Raw genomic sequence first — 18318 nt, 5'->3', positions numbered from 1 at the left:
GAGGAGAAAGTGAGGTCTGCAGATGCTGGAGATCAGAGCTGAAAATGTGTTGCTGGAAAAGCGCAGCAGGTCAGGCAGCATCCAGGGAACAGGAGAATCGACGTTTCGGGCATAAGCCCTTCTTCAGGAATGAAGGGCTTCCTGAAGAAGGGCTTATGCCCGAAACGTCGATTCTCCTGTTCCCTGGATGCTGCCTGACCTGCTGCGCTTTTCCAGCAACACATTTCCAGCTCTTGCTGAGATATTTGTATCATCGATAGTCACAGGTGAGGTGCCGGAAGATTGGAGGTTCATTAATGTGGTGCCACTGTTTAAGAAAGGTGCTAAGTACAAGCCAGGGAACTATAGACCAGTGAGCCTGACGTCGGTGGGAGGCAAATTATTGGAGGGAATCCTGAGGGACAGGATGTACATGTATTTGGAAAGGCAGGGACTGATTAGGGATGGCCAACATGGCTTTGTGTGTGGGAAATCATGTCTCACAAACTTGATTGAGTTTTTTGAAGTAACAAAGAAGATTGAGGAGGGCAGAGCGGTAGACGTGATCTATATGTATTTCAGTAAGGCGTTTGACAAGGTTTCCCATGGGAGACTGGTTCACAAGGTTAGATCTCGTGGAGTACAGGGAGAACTCACTATTTGGATACAGAACTGGCTCAAAGGTAGAATGACAGAGTGTGGTGCAGGGTTGTTTTTCAGATTGGAGGCCTGTGACCAGTAGTGTTCTACAAGTATTGGTGCCGAGTCCACTACTTTTTGTCATTTATACAAATGATTTAGATGTGAACAAAGGAGGTACATTTGCAGATTACATCAATATTGGAGGTGCCGCAGTTAGCGAAGATTACCTCAGTACAACGGGATCTTGATTAGATGGGCCAGCAGGCCAAGGAGTGGGAGATGGAGTTTAATTTAGACAAATGTGAGGTGCTGCATTTTGGAAAAGTAAATATGGGGAGGAATTATATACTTAATGGTAAGGTCCTACAAGTGTTACTGAACAAGGAGACCTTGGAGTGCAGGTTCATAGTTTCTTGAAAGTGGGGTCACAGCTACTAGATTACTAAATGTGAAAACAGGCCCTTCGGCCCAACAAGTCCACACCGACCCTCCGAAGAGCAACCCACCCAGACCCATTCCCCTACATTTACCTCTTCACCTAACACTATGGGCAATTTAGCATGGCCAATTCACTTAACCTGCACATCTTTGGACTGTGGGAGGAAACCAGAGCACCTGGAGGAAGCCCATGCAGACACTGGGAGAATGTGCAAAAGCCACAGTTACCCAAGGTAGGAATTGAACCCGGGTCCCTGGCACTGAGGCAGTAGTGCTAACCACTGAGCCACCGTGACTCCCTAAATCTAGAGTGGAATCCCATTAGATTAGATTCCCTACAGTATGGAAACAGGCCCTTCGGCCCAACAAGTCCACACCGACCTAGATAAGATAGTGATGGCGGCATTTGGTATGCATGCCTTTTTTGGTCAGTGTATGGAATATAGGAGTTGGGAGGTCATGTGGCTGTACAGGACATTGTTTAGGCCACTTATGGAATATTGCCTGCAATTCTGGTCTCTCTGCTATAGAAGGGATGTTGTGAAACTTGAAAGAACTCAGAAGAGATTTATAAGATTTGCCAGGGTTGGAGGTTTTGAGCTTTAGGAAGAGGTTAAATAGGCTGGGGCTGTTTTCCCCGGAGTGTCAGAGGCTGAGGGGTGACCTTATAGAGGTTTATAAAACGAGGGGCATTTAGATTAGATTAGATTACAGTGTGGAAACAGGCCCTTCGGCCCAACAAGTCCACACCGACCCGCCGAAGCGAAACCCACCCATACCCCTACATTTACCCCTTACCTAACACTACGGGCAATTTAGCATGGCCAATTCACCTGAATTTAGTATGGCAATTAGCAATTTAGTATGGCCAATTCACATTCCATCACCATACTAGGTAACATCTTCAGTGAACCTCTGAATGAAGCACTGGTGGTGTAGCCCACTTTCTATTGAGAGTTCCCTAGGGTTGGTGGTCATTTCCTATGGTGAGGTCATTTCCTGTTCTTTTTTTCAGGGACTGGTAAATGGGACCCGAATCAATGTGTTTGTTGATAGAGTTCCAGTTGGAATGTCATTCATCTAGGTATTCTTGTGCACGTCTCTGTTTGGCTTGTCCTAGGATGGATGTGTTGTCCCAAAGTTATCCTCATTTGTATGTAAGGATACTAGCAAGAGGGGGTCATGTCATTTTGTGGCTAGTTTCCTGCCTGTTTGTCCAATGTAATGTTTGTTACAGTTCTTGCAAGGTATTTTGTAAATGACATTAGTTTTGCTTGTTGCCTGCATAAGGTCTTTCAAGTTCATTAGTTGCTGTTTTAAAACTACTTCGGGCAACTTTAATGCAAAGAGTGGTGTGTGTGCAATTAATTGCACAAGGAACTGATGGATGCTGGTAAAGTTATAATGTTTAAAAGACATTCGAATAAATACATGGATAGGAAAGGTTTGGAGTGATATGGGCCAAACCCAGGCTGATGGGACTAGTTTAGTTTGGGAACATGGTCAGTGTGGACTAGTTGGACTGAAGGATGTGTTTCCATGCTGTATGACTCTAAAACTGACAGTTCCTCAAAGATTGAAACAAATAAGCATAGCTAATGGTAAAGGAACTCTGCATATCTGGCAGCATTTGGAACTGAAAAAAACCATACTCAAAATGTTAACTCTATTTTTCTCTCCACAGATAGTCAGATCTGTTCAGGTTCTCCAGCATTGTATCTGCTCAGATTTCCAGTAGCCACCATATTTGGCTTTTATACATTGAAGATAGGTATTATTTGTTCAAAATGTAAAGATGCCTTGATTTCTAAACTCAGCATTAATTTCAACTTATGAAATGTAATTTTCTACAGTGCAGTTTGCATAATACAATAATATACTGCAATGTTATAAAATCTGAATGTATTTTCCTAACTACAAGTTATGGACTGCTCTTTGGAAAATAGGTCAAACTTAAAAAAAAAAGCTACAATGCAGGGAATGAGGAGAGACTACTTTTCAGTACTATTTCCAAGTTTGAAAGCATGCTTTCATGTCAAATATTGTACAAAAAAAAAGCAACACAATGTGCAGGGTCCAAGATCAGCTAATGATAACAAATTTGGGAAGCATTCCATATCTTAACTGATTTTCTCTTCACAGATGCTGCTGGATCTGCTGAATTTATCCAGTGGTTGTTGTTTATTTCAGATCTCTAGCATCTGCAATTATTTGTTTTAAAACAAATTCCATCCCTATTGCAATAACCTATAAAATCTGAGATTCAGTTTCAGAAAGATAAACAAAATAGGTTGTGTACTGACCATTAGAAAACTAGTGCTTTCAGAATGAACATAATCCAAAATGAATAAGACAACCCACTTCTCCTCCCCTCAATAACCAACATTGTGTGGTTGCCCGAAAAACCCAAAATTAGTTTCCAATAAAAGACCGCAAAACAATATTCTCACCAACTTATATTCAAATTCTTGAGTTCAGATGAATATTCCAATTAAACTACTGTTAGATGAAGATTATCGAACTTCCATTGCAGAATGTCGAGACTCAATTATACACTTTACAGAACTTGTAATGTTTTCAACAGAGTCTGTTACAGTACTTTGTATTTGTCAGATATTGTATGTACCCTTTCTTCCCTTCTTCACCATTCTTTTCTTTTAAAATTGCTCAGTATTGCCCCAGTTAATATTTCATTAGAACTTGACAACATATATAAATTGTTTTTGGTGTACGTCTATGAAATTTTTACTTAAAACTTCAGTCTCTGAAAATCCAGAACTTTGTCTTAGTATCATTTTCTAGAAATGCAGTTCTATTAGCTAATTATTATGCAGCCTGGATATTTCAAGCAAAACTACTTTTCCCAAGGTAAAGTTAAAATCACAACACCAGGTTACAGTCCAACAGGTTTATTTGAAAAGTACAAGCTTTCAAAGCGCTGCTCGTTACCTATTGTGAGATTTTTAACTTTGTGCATCCCAGTCTAACACTAACACCTCCACATCATATTGCCCAAGGTAAATTAGCACCAATCCTTACACAACAGTTTCTGTTCAGTTCTTTTGTCATGGAATCATACAGCATGGAAACAGACCCTTCAGCACAACTAGTCCATGCCAAACAATCCCAAACTAAACTAGTCCCACCTGCCTATTCCTAGCCCATGATCCTCCAAACCTTTCCTATTCATGTAAATTTGTATTCAAACCAAAGTTTAAATGCCTTTTAAACTTTACAGTTGTGCCCACATCCACCACTGTCTCAGGAAGTTCATTCCACACACAAACCACCCTCTTGCTTATTTTCCAAATCTCTCTCCTCTCACTGTTAAAATGTACCCCCTTGTCTTGAAATCCACTATAGGTCAATTTTTAATGTCTTCATTCAGTTAAAAGTTTGCATCAGAGATGTACGGCATGGAAACAGCCCCTTCGGTCCAACCTGTCCATGCCAATCAGATAGCCTAAATTAATCTAGTCCCATTTGCCAGTACTTGGCCCATATCCCTCTAAACCCTTTCTATTCATCTAACTATTCCGATGCCTTTTACCTGCTGTAATTGCACAAGCCTGCTGTAATTGCACTTTGTCAGCTCATCACTCAAACATACAGACTATTAGAGGGGACAGACATATGGCTCATGAAACATTGCAAAGCATTAAGTGATACACTGAGAAAAGTGTAAAGTGAATACAAATTTACAGACATCTGGGGCATGTGTGCTCAAACCATTGATGACATAAGTGGTCAAGAATAGAGCTAATGAGTATACTGAATCTTGTGCTTTATAAATAGAGGCAGAGTGTATAAAAAGGAGAAAGTGAGGACTGCTGGTGCTGGAGATCAGAGTTGAGAGTGTGGTGCTGGAAAGGCACAGCAGGTCAGGCAGCTTCCAAGGAGCAGGAGAATAGACATTTCATCAGGGAAAACCCACTCCTGATGAAGGGCTCATGCCCGAACTTTCAATTCTCCAGCTCCTCAGATGCTGCCTGACCTGCTGTGCTTTGCCAGCACCACACACTCAATGCAGTGTATAAAAGCATGGAAGTCACAATTAACCTTAAATCTCTGGTTTGACCTCAACTGCAACAACTTTTTTCTTTATTCATTCACAAGATGAGGGAGTTGCTGGCTAGGCCAGCGTTTATTACCCATCGTTGAGTGCGGTTAAAAGTGAACTGCACTGCTTTGAGTCTGGAGTCACATGTAGGCCAGATGTGGTAATGTTAGCAGCTTCCTTCCCTAAAGGAAATTAATGAACCAGATGGGATATTTTCAACAATTGACAATGGATTCTTGGTCATCATTACACTCATAAATCCAGGTTATTTTCTCATTGAATTTAATCTACCACCTGCCGTGGCTGAATTTGGACCTGGGTGCCCAGAACATAATCCAGAGTCGCTGGATTAACAATGCAGCAATAACATTAGGCCATCGTCTCCCCCTTGATGTGCACAACTGGAAATGTGTGTAATTCTGGGGACCACACAGCCACAAAATGGGTTAACTGAGCTGAATGCAACCCATATAATGTGAAGGTATTAATAAAAATGCAGAAAAGATTTACTAGAGCAGTTCTAGACATTAGAAACTTGATGTAAGGATTAAATTGGAGAAACTGGGTTTATAGCGAATTTTGAGAAGATTTGTAGCTCAGGTTGAAGTTCTGGAAGTAGGTTTGCTCACTGAGCTAGTAGGTTCATTTCCAGACATTTCATTACCCTGCTAGGTAACATCTTCAGCGGGCCTCTGGGCAACGCACTGCTGATGATTCCTGCTTTCTATTCAAATGTTTGGGTTTCTTTGGATTGGTGATGTCATTTCCTGTTCTTTTTCTCAGGGTGCTGTAGATGGGGTCTAACTCTAAGTTTGTTGAGTGTGTTCCGGTTGGAATGCCATGCTTCTAGGAATTCTCGTGCGTGTCTCTGTTTGACTTGTCCAAGGATGGATGTGTTGGCCCAGTCAAAGTGGTGTCCTTCCTCATCTGTATGTAAAGATACTAGTGAGAGTGGGTCATGTCTTTTTGTGGCTAGTTGATGTTCATGTATCCTGGTGGCCCAATGTAGTGTTTGTTACAGTTCTTGCATGGTATTTTGTAAATGATATTAGTTTTGCTTGTTCTTTGTACAGGGTCTTTCAAGTTCATTAGCTGCTGTTTTAGTGTGTTGGTGGGTGATGACCTTTGTCATCACTAAACGAAACAAATTAGAGGAAACCTTCAAGACCATCAATAATACCCTTACTGGCATAAAATTCGCTAAAGCGGAGGAAAACAACAAACTGCCAGTCCTAGATGTCACAGTAGAGCAAACAGCCAATGGAGAACTTCAAACTAGTGTCTACAGGAAAATGCCACATACGGACCAAATACTGAACTACAGAAGCAACATCCCAACATCCATAAACGAAGCTGCATCAGAACATTATTTCAACGAGCCAACACACACACTGCGGCACAGAGGAACTTCGCAAAGCAGAGAAAAATCACCTATACCGTGTATTCAAAAAGAATGGGTACCCTATGAACAAAGTCTGCCAATTTCTCAGCAACAAACCCAAACAAGCAGACAAAACATGTCCAGAAATCCTAGCCACTCTGCCCTACATCAAAGACATCTCAGAAATGACTGCCAGACGACTCAGACCCCTTGGCATCATGGTAGCCCAGAAGCCCACCAACACACTAAAACACCAGATAATGAACTTGAAAGACCCTATACAGACAACAAGCAAAGCTAATGTCATTTACAAACTACTGTGCAAGGATTGTAACAAACACTACATTGGACAAACAGGCAGAAGACTAGCCACCAGGATACACGAACATCAACTAGCCACAAAACGACATGACCCTCTCTCACTAGTATCCTTACATACGAATGAGGAAGGACACCACTTCGACTGGGTCAATACACCCATCCTAAGGCAAGCAAAACAGAGACACGCACGAAAATTCCTAGAAGCATGGCAATCCAACCGAAATTCTCATCAACAAACACATCGAGTTAGACCCCATCTACCAACCCCTGAGAAAAACAGGAAATGACATCACCAACTCAAAGAAACCCAAACATATAAAAACAGGAATCATCAGCAGTGCTTTTCCTGGAGGTCCACTGAAGATGTTACCTAATAGGGTGACAAAACATCTGGAAATGAACCTTCCAGCTCAGCGAGCAAACTTACATCCAAAACTGGGTTATCTTTGGAAAGGAAGATGAAGAGAATTTGACAGCTATGCTCAATCAATGGGGTCTGGACAGATTAAGTAGGTAAGCAGCAAGCCTCAGCGCAAGCTCGAAGAATATTTCATTTCCGCTTAGGGACCCTAGAATTCAGCATTGAGTTCAATAACTCTAGAGCCTGATTCCATCCTTCCATGTTTTTTTTTTAAACACATGCAGTCTTGTTTTGACATGGGTCATTTTAGTAGTCATGCATTCTCACATACTCCTCGGTCCATTACCATCTTATATGGGCTGCATTCAGCTCAATGAATCCATTTTCTCACCATTAGCGTTTTTTCTGTCCTGTCCTGCTATGCATTCTCTCTATTTACCTACTCCTTTCTTCTGTGGATTCTATTTCCATCTTTCCACTCAGCTATTCCCTTCAACACAACACCATCCACCCCACTGCCCCAGCCCACATGCAAACACATACACACTTATGCATAAATACAGGTTTTGCCAATCCTAACAGTTCTGAAGAGGAGTTACCGATCTCAAAATGTTAACTCTACTTTCTTCCTATCGGTGCTGCCAGACCTGTTGCATTTTCCAGTGATTTCTGTTTTTGTTTCAGATCCCCAGCATCTGTGTTTTATTCTAGGTAGGGAGTAACTGTTCCCAACAGTAGAAATATTAAGCAGTGCACAATAATATGATTGGAGAACCAGAAGGGGCATAAAAACACCCGTTTAGACAACATGTGGTTAAGAACTGGAATGCACTGCCTGAGATTATAAGAGGGAGATTCAATTGCATTTTAAAGAAAATCAGATAATTATCTGCAGAGGAGAAAGTGAGGTCTGCAGATGCTGGAGATCAAAGTTGAAACTTTATTGCTGGAACAGCACAGCAGGTCAGGCAGCATCCACGGAACAGGAGATTCGACGTTTCGGGCACAGGCCCTTCTTCAGGAATCAGGATTCCTGAAGAAGGGCCTGTGCCCGAAACGTCGAATCTCCTGTTCCCTGGATGCTGCCTGACCTGCTGTGCTGTTCCAGCAATAAAGTTTCAACTAATTATCTGCAGAGTCTTGCCAAGATAGGGCGGAGGTATGGCACAAGCAAAATGTCTGTGACATAGGCATGATCAGCAAAATGCATAGTAACCATTCTTTGATTCTATGCAAGTTAATATTTAAAACTGGTGGCTGTGGATAAACACATCTCTGCAGTTCTGACTAACAAATTATTATTCCACATATGCCAGCATAGCTAACACCTTGTTTTTATTTCAGATTTCCAACATCCACTGTTTGATTTTGCAAGATTATTACACATCTGACTGTGGAGTTTGATGACAATTGCTTCACAAGAAGCTCAACTGGGAAAAGAGTAGCAAGGGCAAAAATGCAAATTTAAAAAAAGAATCAATTATATAATAGCTAGTAATCCATAGTAGAAATTACATAAAAATGAAATTACAATAAGGAACTAACAAGGATCAAAATGTAATGACCAGTATGATGATGGCTTATCAGAGTGTCTGGGCTCAAAAGCAACGCAACAGACAGGATACAACCTGATGTAGACACACTATGTATCTTGCAGATATCCATCATTGTGGATAAATGAAGGATTAGTGCTGCAATTTCAGGCATATGTACATCATGTATGGGTTACCTCCTTATAGGCGAGGGTTGAAACAAAAAAGTCACATATACAGATGCTGAATTTTAAAGGCCGTAAACTAGAGTTGCAAGCCTTATCAGCATGTGTTGAACTGCTAGTAGAATTCAATAAGTTATGAATGCAATACTTGTGGTTGCATACAGGATAGTGTCCAGTTTAGTTCCTTAATAGAGAAAATCCAGAAAAGGTCAACCAGAATGAATTTAGTGTTACAACTTGTAGCTGAAGATTCAGCAAGTGGAGCTTTATTTACTGGATAAATTTTAACTATAGTGTATAGTAAACTAGGTGTATAATTTAATCTTTAAGAATGTAAAGATACCAGTTTCGTCTAACCAGTTGATTATTTGGGCTACATACAATAAAAACATGCATTTAATGTTCAAATGCAGAAAGTCATCAAGGCATTTTCTAATCTATAATCAAAGGATTACGCTATATCAGTGATTAATTTCTCTTTTGGCAAAGCAGAGTTCAATCACTAGTATGAACATACACCCTCATTACTGTATCAATTCATGTAACTAACACAGATCAGCGCTCTTTTATTCCCTCTTTTCATTACAATTTGTATGCAAACAGTTTGAAATTTGAGAGGTTGGATTATGTCACATGAAGCAAGTTACATTAAGGATAAGTATGTGGTAATAACTAATCCCTCCATGTGAAGCAGTCAGTCTTTGGAGCTTAATAGTACTTAACACACATTTATTAGATCAAGTTAAAATACTTAATGAGTATTTCACCAGTGCAGAGCCAATTATCTTTATGGGGTAACATGATCAGACCTTAAGAAAATTGTTGAAAATCTATAGAAAAATTTTGCACTGAATATAACTTTTTCTATCTGTAACACTCCCTATGCAACCAGAATTCATACAATATATTATTGTAGTAACATATTCTGCTGATCCCCAAATACATTAAAACTTCAATTATGAAAATCAAAAGTTTTAAAAATATAACCGTTTCATTAAAATAAAGAATCAGTGCAATTCAAGGCCATTTTGTTAATGAGTCTATACATGTCAGAACATATAAACACGAAAAGATTGTGTAATGGACAATTATTTCAATGAGATAAGGTTTATTTTCAAACATTACAGCAATCCAATAGCCGAATGCTTCCAACTGCGGTCCCCGTACATAAAAGGATGAGTTAACTTGGAATTCCTTGTGTGTAATTGATTTGAAGCGCACGATTGTCACTTTTAAATAACAATGTATCTTTAGGAAGGTCTAATACCTTGCGTTGAAAACGCATTTGAATATATGGAGCAATATATAACAAAAAAAAACGCCTTATCGGGCAGTTACTTTGTAGGACCACGCCTCAAATATCATTGTAAATGAATACATTAGACTAAGTTGTTTCCAGTATTCGTTTTGCAAACGTATTTGTTAGCATGCCATAACAAGAAAAAAAATCAACTTTGTCCTTTGCATCTTTGTCCTTCTGTCCTATTTAACTCAGCCGCCGAAATCCGTTCATTGATTGTTTCAAAACAAACATCCAATTTAAGGTCGGTAGTCAGTAATCAGATCCCGTGCCTCCGAAGTGGGCGTAAGTGATTTAATCGTACACGGTTTGAGCTGCGTGGCAATTCCTCCGCACATAGCATCTGGTTTACATTATACAGAGAGAGAAAAAATCACAAGACTCCTGCCCACAATCCCTTGCATTCTATTTTTGGAAGAGTGCGAAACTGCTGAAGCATCGACAGTCTTTCATAGATAGCACAAGCGTTGTTTTCGACGAATGGACGAGCGACATTAAACGCATCGACTTAGTTCATCCAGTTTTGCAGTCCTGAACTTATAGACAACATCTGCAGCGCAGCGAGACTGAAAGACGCCGTTGTGCATTGCTTCAAACGGACTGTGTAAATCACGAAGATGTGTGCGAACTTCATAATCTGGGTTAATTGCTGGTGCATCTTTTCATTCGACCACCTAACTGTCAAAAGGTCAAGTGGCAGGTCCATGGCTTTGGCTTTCTCCAGAGTTGTCTACCCTTGGAAACAGTTGCCTTGTCACCTTGGATTAAATGCTATCTGCTGAAACGACCAATTTGAGCAAAGCTCAGGCATGACCAAAACCAAACAGGCTTCTTTTAGGGAAAGGCCGCGACATTTACACATTCCCATTTCTACAAGTTACACTTACGCTGAGATAAGCCTAAAAAAAAGTGAAGTTAACAGGAGAATTCAGTATGTTTATCAAATGGGATTTAAACAAGAAAAATCCTTGATACGAGAATTTGAGATTTGCTTTCACCATCACAAGGTAAAGACCATTATCCTACCAGAGGACAGAGGTTGAGGACACTGCGGTGTTGCCTAACACTGCTCCCTATAGCAGAGGATGACAATGCAATACAATGACATTACATGAAAACAGCAACATCTTAAGAGGGAAAGGGCGAATGTTCCAAAACAAAATCTGCAAATAAAAAGAAACAACTTAAAGAACCAATGTGCGCAGCAGGGGGAAACAAGTGTAGACGGACACAATTACCCATTAAAGAGAAAAACAAACACTCATTGAGCAGCAGGCTGGCCGGAAAGGGTAGAAGTACAGCTCCTTTTCTTAAAAGAAAATTTACTTTATTAAGACAGTTGAGTATAAAACTTGGGTAGGACAATGAGAGGAGAGTTGCATTTAAATTTGATACAATATACAAACATTTCAAGTCGCTTTCAGTTAGAACAATGATAATCACAACCCCAAACACTTTAAAAAAAATCAAAATTTCGCCCACTTGGTGCATTCAAACCAAACTTTAGCTGCAATGTCAGGAGTCCAGGTTCCAACCAAACACCAAAATTTAGCATAAATAAAAGCGGTGAGGACAAAGACACATTGGACTGTATTTCAAGGACAACACCACGTTATAAATACATAATATTTATCTATATGTATGTAGATGTACACACAAAAGTTCGAGATGGACTTTTAAAATAGGACAAAAATAAACAAGCGAAACTATTCAAGCCTCCCTAATCTTTTGCCGAGTTTGCAATTTCACTTTGTCAGGGAGGGGGAAGTGGAAGAGAAATAAGTTGTAATGTATAGGAAACAATGTTCTCGAGTGAAGCAGCAGCAGAAATGTAATACATAAAGATACAGTTGGGTTTTTGTCTACTTACACTTCATGTCATGGAAAGATGGCTGTTGACGAACACAAGGGATTTTTTTTCCCCCAGCGCTCGTGGTTTTTCCCCACCCCCTGGAATAAAAAGTGCTTATTTAAAAAAAAGGGATGGAGGGGGGGAAACATCGCTCAATAACGCCACGATCTCCCTGGCCGTCGCCAAGGAGACAATCCGGCCGAGCATTACCTCCCTCCGCCTCAGGTCCCCATGGGCCCCTCGAACGAACAACGACAGCCGCTGAAATGCCTCCCCCTCCAGCCAACCCCCCGCAGCTCGGCCCGGCCAATAAATTCCTGAGGTAAAGTCGGTGTTTTTCGACCTGCTGACGCCCACAGAGCGGCCTCCAGGCCCTTCGGTCCGGCGGGAGGAATTCGGGCGGTAGGAATGGCGCCTGATAGCGTAACAGCAACCAATGGCTGGTCCCCGCCGCCATCTTGGCGCTGGTTTACGCACGCACGGCGCGTCCCTACGCCATGACGCATGACGTCCTCAGGTGCCGCTCCAGGCTGCGTAGGGTGCACACGTGATGTGGAGGAGCTGGTGATGGTCTGGGGTGGGCAAAGTTAAAAATCACACAACACCAGGTTGTAGTCCAACAGGTTTAACTGGAAGCACTAGCTTTCTGAGCGCCGCTCCTTCATCAGGTAGTTGTGGAGTATACAATTGTAAGAGAGAATTTATAGCAAAAGTTTACAGTGTGATGTAAAATACCTTGATTGTTTGTTAAGTCTCTCGTGTTAGAATGACCATGATAGTTTCACTTCTTTCATATGTAAATCACAAAACTTCTTTAAAAGTTACCTTGGTTGAAACTTTATTGCTGGAACAGCACAGCAGGTCAGGCAGCATCCAGGGAACAGGAGATTCGACGTTTCGGGCACAGGCCCTTCTTCAGGAATGCCTAAAGAATTCCTGAAGAAGGGCCTGTGCCCGAAACGTCGAATCTCCTGTTCCCTGGATGCTGCCTGACCTGCTGTGCTGTTCCAGCAATAAAGTTTCAACTTTGATCTCCAGCATCTGCAGACCTCACTTTCTCCTTAAAAGTTACCTTCTCAGGTTAACTGTAACAATTGATGACAGCCAGATAAGATGTTAAGATGTTGAAGGTGTTAGCCCCCTGCGTTCCCTGTCTGTGCCATAATGTTTAGACTGATTCTAATCTAAAAAGTGAGTTAACAGAGTCTCTCATGCATTCTTGCAGTTTTTGAGCAAAGTACAATGTAACTCTGCAAGTAAGGATGCTGCAGGCAAGAATGCCCTGAGGCATGGTGTATTGGTGAAACTGAGCAAAGGCTAAGGCAATGGATGAATGGGCACCGCACAACAATCAGCAGACAGAAGTGTTCCCTCCCAGTTGGGGAACACTTCAGTGGAGAAAGTGAGGACTGTAGATGCTGGAGATCAGAGCTGAAAATGTGTTGCTGGAAAAGTGCAGCAGGTCAGGCAGCATCCAAGGAGCAGGAGAATCGACGTTTCGGGCATGAGCCCTTCTTCAGGAATACTTCAGTGGTCCAGGACAATCGACCTCAGATCTTCGGGTGACCATCCTCCAAGGCCGGACTTCAGGACAGGCAGCAGGGAAAAGTGGCCAAGCAGAGGCTGATAGCTAAGTTCTGTACCCATAGGGAGGGCCTCAACCGGCACCTTGGGTTCATGCCACACTACAGGTGACCACCAGTGCACTATACACACTCCCACACACATACATGATTCTCTCACAGACTTAGACACTTTACACTCACATATACACACTCTCTCACACTCTCAATCCCCTACCCCAGACGGGGACACACACAAAAACACACATACACATATACGTTTGTGGGGTGAATTTGTACTTGCAGAGTTACATTGGCACAGACAGGGAACAGAGGGGGCTAACACCTTCAACATCTTATCTGACTGACACCAATTGTTACAGTTAACCTGAGAATGTAACTTTTTAAAAAAGTTTTGTGATTTACATATGAAAGAAGTGAAACTAAATGGTCATTCTAACAGATGAGAGACTTAATAAACAATCAAGGTATTTTTCAATGTATAATTTCAGTTACATCACACTGTAAGCTTTAGCTATAAATTCTGTGTCTTACAACTGTGTACTTCACAACCACCTGATGAAGGAACAGCGCTCCGAAAGTTAGTGCTTCCAATTAAACCTGGTGTTCTGTGATTTTTAACTTTGTACATCCCAGTCCAACACCAGTATCTCCAAATCAAGGTTATAGTCCAACGGGTTCATTTGGAAACAATAGCTTTCGGAGCACTGCTTCTTTATCAGGTATCTGTGGAGCAGGATCATAAGACACAGAATTTATCGCAAAAGATTTTACAGTGTCATGCAACTGATTTGATATACTGTATTGAACAAACCTAGATTGCTGTTAAGTCTTTGTCTTTTAGAATGTGTTGCAGTTTTCGGTATATTAATATGTAAATCCCAAAACTTCTTTCAAGTCACATTCACAAGATAACTTAGATTTTATAAAAACAGGTGACATCTCAGCTGAGACGGTACATTAAAGGTGTGAGGTTAGAGTCTATATGTATACCAATCTTGAGTCATACTGGTTCTATTTCCAAAGTAGGAACTTATAAAATATTACATGGATTGACTGCCTGCAGATTGTGTGCTTTTTGAGCAAAATAGAATGTATCTGCAAATATTCAACAAATACAAATTCACTCCATAGACTTATATTTGCATGTATGCATGAGAGAGAGAGTGTGTGTGTGCATGCATGTGAGTGTGCGTGTGAGAGACTGTGTGTGTGCACGTGCTTGGTAAAGTGCAAGGGGGATAGACTATAAGCCTGCGACACGGTGTGTGCATGGGAGAGAGTGTGGGAGGTGTGTGTGTGTGTATGAGAGAGGGTCTGTGTGAGTGTGTAAGTGTATGTATGTGAGAGTGCATAGTGTAGTGGGGTCACCTATATTATGACATGAACCCAAGGTCCCAGTTGAGGCCATCTTCATGGGGTCTGAACTTAGCTATCAGCCTCAGGTTGGCCAGTGTGTGGTGTTGCGTATCCCAAAGTCCGCCTTGGAGGATGGTCACCCAAAGATCCAAGGCCAAATGTCCCTGATCACTGAAATGTTCCCAGACTGGGAGGGAACACAACTGTCCATCTGGGTACATACAGTCAGTGCAAAGGAGAGTTCTGGATGCTTAGAGTGCATCCAGTCAATACAAATACAGTCCAGGCTGTGTAGGGTATACACAGTGCAAACAGAGTAGAGGCTGCATAGAGTGCACATAGTCAACGGAAAGAGAATCCCAACTGCATAAATGCGTACAGTCAGTGCAAACAGAGGCCAGGCTGTATAGCGTGTACCCAGTCAGTGGAAGGTTGTGTAGAATGTACAGTGCGAACAGTATCCAAATGGTTTAGGGTTCACACAGTCAGTGCAAAGAGACTCCAGGCTATATCAAGTGTTCACAGTCAGCACAAACAGAGGCCAGGCTCTGTACACTGGATTCTACACAGTGCAGAGACCAGACAGTGTAGAGTGTACATAGTCATTGCAAACAGAGTCCAGGTTATGTAGACTGTTCACGGTCAATGCAAGCAGAGTCCAGGCTGAATTGAGTGCTCACAGTTAGTTGAAACAGAGACCAGACTGTATAGGTTGCTCACAATTAGTTCAAACAGAGATCAGAATACATACAGCGAAAAGTGTTCAGACGGTATAGAGTACTCCTTAAAACAGTATATCTTAAACATTTTCCACTATAACCCCATATCAAGTTTGAAAATTGTCATGATTCCTTAGTGAGCACTGAGAATTTGATTTGGGGAAGAGTTTTGTGGCACAGCTGTTATAACTTTGTTGGAATTCTATTGTGGCCATTGCTGTCTTAAAGTTCAGCTTGTGACCTTAGAATCCTGTCCTCCACTTTGTAATAGTCTGCCTAAAGTCTACCTCCTAGATCAATTTTTTTGTCTCCTGATCTCATACAATCTTTTGTAATTTGGCAGCAAATTTTGTTTAATAACATTACATCTTGGGATGGTTTTCCAAATTAAAAATGCTACGTAAACACAATTTGTTGACTAATTTTATATTGAGATTATTAATTAAGAATTATGAGTCTAATGATGACCCTGAAATTGTTGTTAATTGTGCAAAATACCCTTCATTCCTTGACAAAAGGAAACTGCTGCGCTTACCTGATCAGAAAAAGCATAGCAGGTCAGGCAGCATCCGAGGAGCAGGAGAATCAACGTTTCGGGCATAAGCCCTTCATCAGGAAAGGCTAGCTTACATGGTACCGAATCCATGAGGATGGCCTCAACCGGGACCTTGGGTTCATGTCACACTACAGGTGACCCCACTACACTGTACACTCTCAAACACACACATACACATACATGTGTATTCTTATGGACTCGCACACTCACGCAGACTTTCTCTCATACACACGCTCTCTCAGCCACACCCCCCCCCCCAAGAGGTGCACACACGCAAACACACACTCTCACATGCACGCAAATGCTCTCTCACACAAATACTCTTTTCTTTCTCTCTCTCTGTCTTTCTCTCTCTCATGCACGCATCTAAGTCTCTGCGGTGAATTTGCATTTGCAGAATTGAAATTGCGGATACATTCTATTTTGTTCAAAAGCACACAATCTGCAGGCAGTCAATGCTTGTAACATTTTATAAATTCCTACTTTGGAAATAGAACCAGTCTAACTCAAGATTGGGATGCCTACAGACTCTAACCTTGCAACTTTAATGCATTGTCTCAGCTGAGATATCACCTTTTTTTATAAAATCTTATCCAGAGAATCTGACTTGAAAGAAGTTCTGGGATTTACATATTAATAAACTGAAACCTGCAACCATTCTAAAAGATGAAAGACTTAACAGCAATCTAGATTTGTTCAATGTATTGTATCAGCTGCATGCATGGCACTGTGATCTTTTGCTATAAATTCTATGTCTTCTGATCCTGCTCCACACTACCTGATGAAGGAGCAGTGCTCCGAAAGCAAGTACTTTCAAATAAACCTGTTGGATTATAACCTGGTGTTGTAATTTTTAACTTAGTGCACTCCGGTCCAACACTAACACCTCCACATAATTTCTGCAAAGTGTTATTTTTCGACGTGTTGTTATTGAACACTAATGATGATTTAATCAACCTTGATTTTAAAAAACCCTCCAAAATCAATACACTTTCAATTGTTAGACCTGTGTGCTTGGCCGTGAGGTGACAATGCTGGGAATATGTTCCCTCAGGGTTATGCCCCATGAATGGCAGAGGAAGAATTGGCTTCTCTCCATTGGAAATATAGGTTGAGGAGGCGTTCGAGCATGTTACATAGAGTTTATTGCACAGTAAGAGGCCATTTGATCTAGTTGATTTATGATGGTGTTTATGATGTTTGCAAACCTCCTCACGCTCTACCACTGTCTCCATGTGTTTCTTTCTTCCTTGTGTACAGATCTAGTTTCTCCATAAGTACCGAGGTACTATTTAGCTCAATTACACCATGTAGTAGCAAAATCCATATTTTAAACAGTAAAATAATTTCTCTTTAATTCTCTACTGGGTTTATTTGCATATTTCTTGTCTCTTATGTTCACAAATGGGAATTATTTTCACAAATGAGAACATTTCTGTGTCTACACTAGCATAATCCTCCAAACCATTACGTTTCATCTAATACATTTCAACCTTTCATCTTTAGCCACAATTAGATCGTACCTGATCTGTATCTTAATCCCCAAACCAAGGTTTCAAAATTTTCAACTGGCTGTCAAACTCAATAGCCCTTTGTGGGAGGGAGTTCCAGATTTCCACAGCCTTATGATTTGAGAAAGTGCTCCCTAACATTAATTCTGGATAACCTAGGTGTAACTTCTATGTTATGATTCCTTTTCTGGTTTCTCCTCCCACTTTCAACTCTAACAATGAAGTTTGGTTAGCTCAGTTGGCTGGACAGTTGACTTACGATGTAGCATGATACCAATAGCCTGGGCTCAATTCCAATTGAGGTCACCATGAAAGTCCTGCTTTCTCAATCTGACCCCTTGCCTGGGTGTCATGACCCTTAGGCTACAATGCAACATCAGTTGTCTCCAGAGAGTGGTCCTCTGGAACTATGGTGCTTGACTTTACCTTATCCTAACAATTCTTTTCATCATCTTAAAGTCTTAATTAGATTCTGTACCTAAGATGGTGCAAAGTACATTAATGCTGAACTTTTAAAATTTCTTCATTTTTCTAATTTA

At 41.1% G+C, this 18318-nt stretch overlaps 1 protein-coding gene across 4 annotated transcripts in view; it reads right to left on the bottom strand.

Annotated features, from left to right (window-relative positions):
- The window catches only part of foxn3 (forkhead box N3), a 474715-nt gene extending 462153 nt beyond the window's left edge, over positions 1-12562 (bottom strand). The window contains exons 1-2 of one of the 4 annotated variants that reach the window (XR_006312689.1): positions 12070-12562; positions 9150-11362 (exon numbers count right to left, since the gene is read on the bottom strand). The gene's annotated coding sequence lies outside the window, so the exon portion shown is untranslated. Of the gene's footprint in view, positions 1-9149; positions 11363-12069 lie in introns of those variants that run through there. The other 3 variants (XM_043696966.1, XM_043696969.1, XM_043696970.1) reach the window with 3 other exon arrangements.
- Between the last annotated feature and the right edge of the window lie 5756 nt (positions 12563-18318).

The sequence above is a fragment of the Chiloscyllium plagiosum genome, chromosome 10, assembly GCF_004010195.1.
Source record: "Chiloscyllium plagiosum isolate BGI_BamShark_2017 chromosome 10, ASM401019v2, whole genome shotgun sequence".
Classification (NCBI taxonomy): Eukaryota; Metazoa; Chordata; class Chondrichthyes; order Orectolobiformes; family Hemiscylliidae; genus Chiloscyllium; species Chiloscyllium plagiosum.
This window is presented reverse-complemented; position numbering and strand designations above follow the sequence as displayed.